Source organism: Hemibagrus wyckioides, linkage group LG23, assembly GCF_019097595.1.
Source record: "Hemibagrus wyckioides isolate EC202008001 linkage group LG23, SWU_Hwy_1.0, whole genome shotgun sequence".
NCBI lineage: Eukaryota > Metazoa > Chordata > Actinopteri > Siluriformes > Bagridae > Hemibagrus > Hemibagrus wyckioides.
Genome location: NC_080732.1, coordinates 373,521 through 379,853, shown reverse-complemented (window position 1 = coordinate 379,853; position 6,333 = coordinate 373,521). Strand labels below are relative to the sequence as shown.

At 41.0% G+C, this 6,333-nt stretch overlaps 1 protein-coding gene across 2 annotated transcripts in view; it reads right to left on the bottom strand.

The window, feature by feature from the left end:
- Nucleotides 1-3,839, bottom strand: part of slc7a14b (solute carrier family 7 member 14b) — an 11,543-nt gene extending 7,704 nt beyond the window's left edge. Inside the window, exons 1-2 of one of the 2 annotated variants that reach the window (XM_058376698.1) lie at nucleotides 3,622-3,839; nucleotides 2,767-2,889 (exon numbers count right to left, since the gene is read on the bottom strand). The gene's annotated coding sequence lies outside the window, so the exon portion shown is untranslated. The remainder of the gene's footprint in view (nucleotides 1-2,766; nucleotides 2,890-3,621) is intronic. The other variant, XM_058376697.1, reaches the window with a different exon arrangement.
- Between the last annotated feature and the right edge of the window lie 2,494 nt (nucleotides 3,840-6,333).

Sequence of the window (6,333 nt, the reverse complement as noted above, 5' to 3'; positions counted from 1 at the left end):
GGTGATAAAGAACCATGTGACTGATTAGTGGTGTTTAAAGTTGTTTGTTTTCACTAAAGATTCTGGACAGTTTTTAGCCTTCAGTCACTCAGAGTTAAGATTTAAGGTCAAAAAACATATTTTTATTTTTAGTTAGAGTGTGTGGCTTCTTTACAAATCTTTCTAAACCTCTAACAGTCATTAAAGGAACAGTAATTAAATTATTATGATGTGATTTTGCAGTATTGCTTTTAACTTCAGAAAAATAATTAAAGACAGATGTTTAGAAGTTGAATTTTATTACACACGTGTCGTATATAAACTTTTCAACTGTTCTTTTAAATAAGTAAAGATTTATGTAAATCAGATCGTTTAAATTTGCATAAACATTACTGTTACTTTGCTGAGGCACAGAAAAATGACCAAATAGTGTGTAAAGAATCGCAGAGAGTCCAAGTTACTGTTCTACTGCTAATTATGATAAAAACATAGTCACAGTAAATCACATCAAATTTTAAATATAAATAAATAAGAAAGATATTAAAAATAAATATTTTGTAACGTTTCTACAGTTAAGGAAATTAGCCACGCCCCTGGGAGGATCAGAGCAAGACAGCCACGCCCTCTTCCACATATATAGAATATTGTTTGATAATAGTGGGCGGGTTGCATCAGTGGGTGCTAAAAATTTACATACCGCTCCTTTAACTCAGTCTTGTGGTATTTAATTTAAATCTGATTTACTTTCTCCTTCAGCTGGAAGTCTGTACATCATCTCTTCTCTGTCACACGTTTTCCCTCGACATGTCACCACGCTCACGGTGACACGCCCCTTAAAACACTGACACGCTTCATAAAACAGTGACATGCCCCATAAAACAGTGACACGTCCCACAAACAGTGACACGTCCCACAAACAGTGACACACCCCTGAAATAGTGAAACCCCCTAGAAACATGCAGTGACATGCCCCACAAAACACTGAAATGCCCCAGAAACAGTGACATCCCCAAAAACAGTGACACACCCCCAGAAACACTGATCTGCCCCCAAAACACTAACATGCCCCATAAAACAGTGACACGCCCATAAAATTTGTACAGTAATGTCTTCAGTGAGTTGGAGAAGATCTCTACTATAAAAGAGACTGAGGTTTAAAAATGTTGAAGATGTGTAGAAGTGAGATGAGACTGATGATCTCTCTTTCTCTCTCTCTCTCTCTCTCTCTCTCTCTTCCTCTTTCTCTCTCTCTCTCTCTTTCTTTTTAAAGATGCTGTAATTACTCTGCTCAGTCTCTGGTGTCTGTCTGAAACAGCCCACTCATTTCTCCTTCTTGTTGCTGCACACTTTCATTAAACCCTGTTCTTTCAGACTGAATGCAGAGATCGAGTTCAGAAGAAGAACAGTGCAGTTTGAGGGGTTACTGTTACATCCTGAATTTTCCTTTAACTGTCGTTTATTTCACTTACAGAGAGAGACAGAGAGATCTTTCACAGACCAGGCAAAACATTATGACCACCTGTCTAATATTGTGTTGGTCCCCCTTTTGACTAAACAGCCCTGACCCGTCCTGCACTGTGTATTCTGACCCCTTTTTATCAGAACCAGCATTAACTTCTTCAGCAGTTTGAGCAACAGTAGCTCGTCTGTTGGATCGGATCACACGGGCCAGCCTTCTCTCCCCACGTGCATCAATGAGCCTTGACCGTCCATGACCCTGTCTCCGGTTCACCACTGTTCCTTCCTTGTACCACTTTTGATAGATACTGACCACTGCAGACCGGGAACACCCCACAAGAGCTGCAGTTTTGGAGATGCTCTGATCCAGTGGTCTAGCCATCACAATTAGGCCCTTTTGGTCAAACCTGCTGCCTAATATATCCCACCCACTAACAGGTGCCATGATGAGGAGATCATCAGTCTTATTCACTTCACCTGGCACTGTTCAGGATGCTATGGATGATCGACATGAACGACAAGTCATCCTTTTTATCTGTTTATAGTTAATTATGTGGAACATTAGTAAAGCTGATACTTCCTGTCTTTTCCTGTTGCCTCTTCTGTGTCTGTGTTCTAGAATCAACACCTTCTAATTGAAGACTTCACTGCTTTGGTGTAAGGTGGAATATAATAACAGGAGACTGATTTAAATCAGGAAAGTATTCCGAAACCTACACAGGACAATTCCATACTAAAGAAAATATACAAGTGCTTTGATTTAACTTCAGATATAATTATACAGATTTCTAAAATTGCTAATACAGAGAGTGAGGACTGTGTGTCCCTGCAGACGATTCATTCAGAAGGACCTTGACTTGACTCATCATGCGCATTTAATTGCATTTCCTCTTTATGTTCAGACAAAGCATTGACGTCACCACCGGAGTCCAGTAAACCAGAGCACTGTGGGCAGACCAGCCATTCCTCACCACACACTGACCACCACACCCTGAGCTCAGCATAAAGATCCACAATGTAAACACAGCTCTGTGTACATGTGTGTGTGTGTGTGTGTGTGTGTGTGTGTTTTCTAATTCACTAATGAGAGCTTTGAGATTGAAGCCTGACAGGCAGCTTTAAAAGCTTGTCAAGAACAAGGACAAGCAAATATGTACATGAACAAACATGCTGAGAGAGAGAGATAAAGAGAGAGAGAGAGAGAGATACACACACACACAGGGGGATATTTCATCTCATAGCGTGGGCTTTAGTGAGGAAAGACAGCTCACATGAGAGCAGTATTCATCCTTGACCCCTCTAATATACTGAGATAATGAGATCACAGACCTGATGATGATGATGATGATGATGATGGATGAAGTAGAGGGTTTATCAGTTACTCCTCTGGTGATATCCTGTCACTGTTAAACTAACAGGTTCTGTCTCATCCAGTTTGGAGAACTGAGAAAACTGGGATTAGAGATAAACTCAGTTTGAGTGCTGGTTTTATTTTAATCATTATTTCAGACATTTCTGTTTTATAGAGAGGAAACGATGCAGTAATAAACACCTCAGTGCTGGAGTGAGGGTGAAGCTGAACCACTGCCAAACTATTACACACTAATATAAAGACACACACACACACACACACACACACTGACTTGTGTATTAATCCAAACTAATACTTGACCTAACCCTGACCTGTTGGTTTTGAACTTTTTTTCGAACCTCCACATTTCATACATTTCACACTTTAAAGCCTCTGGAGTCTCAGCCAATCACTATCGAGGAGAGCGAGTCGGACCCGTGCCAGTCTGCCCTATCTAATCTATATTCGCACATGAACACACGTTTCTGATCAAAGTCAGTTTTTCAGGAGAAGAGTGTGCGGCTTCATTACACTTACACCATCACTCTTCTCTGCTGGAGAAGAATTCCCATTTCTTTTTGTTCCCAAATAAAACATTTAAGTTTCATCCAGAGTCAGAAATCCCGAGGAAACCCCAGTCCAGCAGCAGATGAGTTCTTTTACATATCAGATGTAATCAGAGGAGAAGAAAAGCATCAGAAGACACTTTCAGAGCTTCCTCTCATCACCACCGTGTTTTAATCTTTTCACGCGCGCGCTCACTCGGATTTAACAGAAACACGGACAGTTGTAAAGCTGCAGTAATGAATGGACATTATGGATGAGAAACTCACGGTTGATGGTGAAGAGCTCTCGGTGTTGTTCTCCATGTCCGTGCTGGAGCTCCACAGCGGGGACGCGCTGAATTATTCACCCTCTCCTCCATTAGATCAGAGCCGAAAATTAATTATTCATCCTCGTGGCCCCCATTCAGCTCCGGCTGCTGACGTCATCACCACTCCTGCGCTCGTGCCAGTGGACCGTCTGCGTTTATTGATTCAGAAATTCACACAGACATCATCAAAATACCCGGATATGGACTAACTAAAGGGACAGGTTTTAATTAGAGCGCGCGCGCAGCTGTGTAGTGACGTTAGATTTTAATAGTGTAAAAAAACAGGCAGTTGTCTTGATTCGAAAATATCAACTCTCTGCCAATGTTCTACTTAGAACCCGGTCTGAAAGAGGAACCTTTAAAAGTTTTTCTGAACTTTAAAAGCTAGACTTTAGACTTTTATACTAAATTATCCAGCGAGATTTTAAAAAGGCACGTGAAGACTCTCTGATAAAGACTCTGATGATGACTCTAGTGAAGACTCTCTGATGAAGACTCTGATGATGACTCTCTGAGGAAGGCTCTCTGATGAAGACTCTGATGATGACTCTCTGAGGAAGGCTCTGATGATGACTCTAGTGAAGACTCTCTGATGAAGACTCTCTGAAGCTACATGAAAAACAAATCACTAAAATCGATCTATACTTTATGCCTTGTTACTAAACAGAAGTGTTTTATTAAGCTGTGGAAATTCTGCTCCTGTTTCCGGAGCTGATGATGTTAACATGCTCATGCTCTGTTCCTCATATAATACTGTGATATCTAGCAGCTGATGTTCAGTATAAAGGTGTGTGTTCAGTATAAAGGTGTGTGTTCAGTATAAAGGTGTGTGTTCAGTATGGAGGTGTGTGTTCAGTATGGAGGTGTGTGTTCAGTATAAAGGTGTGTGTTCAGTATGGAGGTGTGTGTTCAGTATGGAGGTGTGTGTTCAGTATAAAGGTGTGTGTTCAGTATAAAGGTGTGTGTTCAGTATGGAGGTGTGTGTTCAGTATAAAGGTGTGTGTTCAGTATAAAGGTGTGTGTTCAGTATGGAGGTGTGTGTTCAGTATAAAGGTGTGTGTTCAGTATAAAGGTGTGTGTTCAGTATGGAGGTGTGTGTTCAGTATAAAGGTGTGTGTTCAGTATAAAGGTGTGTGTTCAGTATGGAGGTGTGTGTTCAGTATGGAGGTGTGTGTTCAGTATAAAGGTGTGTGTTCAGTATGGAGGTGTGTGTTCAGTATAAAGGTGTGTGTTCAGTATGGAGGTGTGTGTTCAGTATAAAGGTGTGTGTTCAGTATAAAGGTGTGTGTTCAGTATGGAGGTGTGTGTTCAGTATGGAGGTGTGTGTTCAGTATAAAGGTGTGTGTTCAGTATGGAGGTGTGTGTTCAGTATAAAGGTGTGTGTTCAGTATAAAGGTGTGTGTTCAGTATGGAGGTGTGTGTTCAGTATAAAGGTGTGTGTTCAGTATGGAGGTGTGTGTTCAGTATAAAGGTGTGTGTTCAGTATGGAGGTGTGTGTTCAGTATGGAGGTGTGTGTTCAGTATAAAGGTGTGTGTTCAGTATGGAGGTGTGTGTTCAGTATGGAGGTGTGTGTTCAGTATAAAGGTGTGTGTTCAGTATGGAGGTGTGTGTTCAGTATAAAGGTGTGTGTTCAGTATAAAGGTGTGTGTTCAGTATGGAGGTGTGTGTTCAGTATAAAGGTGTGTGTTCAGTATAAAGGTGTGTGTTCAGTATGGAGGTGTGTGTTCAGTATGGAGGTGTGTGTTCAGTATGGAGGTGTGTGTTCAGTATAAAGGTGTGTGTTCAGTATAAAGGTGTGTGTTCAGTATGGAGGTGTGTGTTCAGTATAAAGGTGTGTGTTCAGTATAAAGGTGTGTGTTCAGTATGGAGGTGTGTGTTCAGTATAAAGGTGTGTGTTCAGTATAAAGGTGTGTGTTCAGTATAAAGGTGTGTGTTCAGTATGGAGGTGTGTGTTCAGTATGGAGGTGTGTGTTCAGTATAAAGGTGTGTGTTCAGTATGGAGGTGTGTGTTCAGTATAAAGGTGTGTGTTCAGTATAAAGGTGTGTGTTCAGTTTGGAGGTGTGTGTTCAGTATAAAGGTGTGTGTTCAGTATAAAGGTGTGTGTTCAGTATGGAGGTGTGTGTTCAGTATAAAGGTGTGTGTTCAGTATAAAGGTGTGTGTTCAGTATGGAGGTGTGTGTTCAGTATAAAGGTGTGTGTTCAGTATGGAGGTGTGTGTTCAGTATAAAGGTGTGTGTTCAGTATAAAGGTGTGTTCAGTATGGAGGTGTGTGTTCAGTATAAAGGTGTGTGTTCAGTATAAAGGTGTGTGTTCAGTATAAAGGTGTGTGTTCAGTATGGAGGTGTGTGTTCAGTATAAAGGTGTGTGTTCAGTATGGAGGTGTGTGTTCAGTATAAAGGTGTGTGTTCAGTATAAAGGTGTGTGTTCAGTATAAAGGTGTGTGTTCAGTATAAAGGTGTGTGTTCAGTATAAAGGTGTGTGTTCAGTATGGAGGTGTGTGTTCAGTATAAAGGTGTGTGTTCAGTATAAAGGTGTGTGTTCAGTATAAAGGTGTGTGTTCAGTATGGAGGTGTGTGTTCAGTATAAAGGTGTGTGTTCAGTATGGAGGTGTGTGTTCAGTATAAAGGTGTGTGTTCAGTATAAAGGTGTGTGTTCAGTATGGAGGTGTG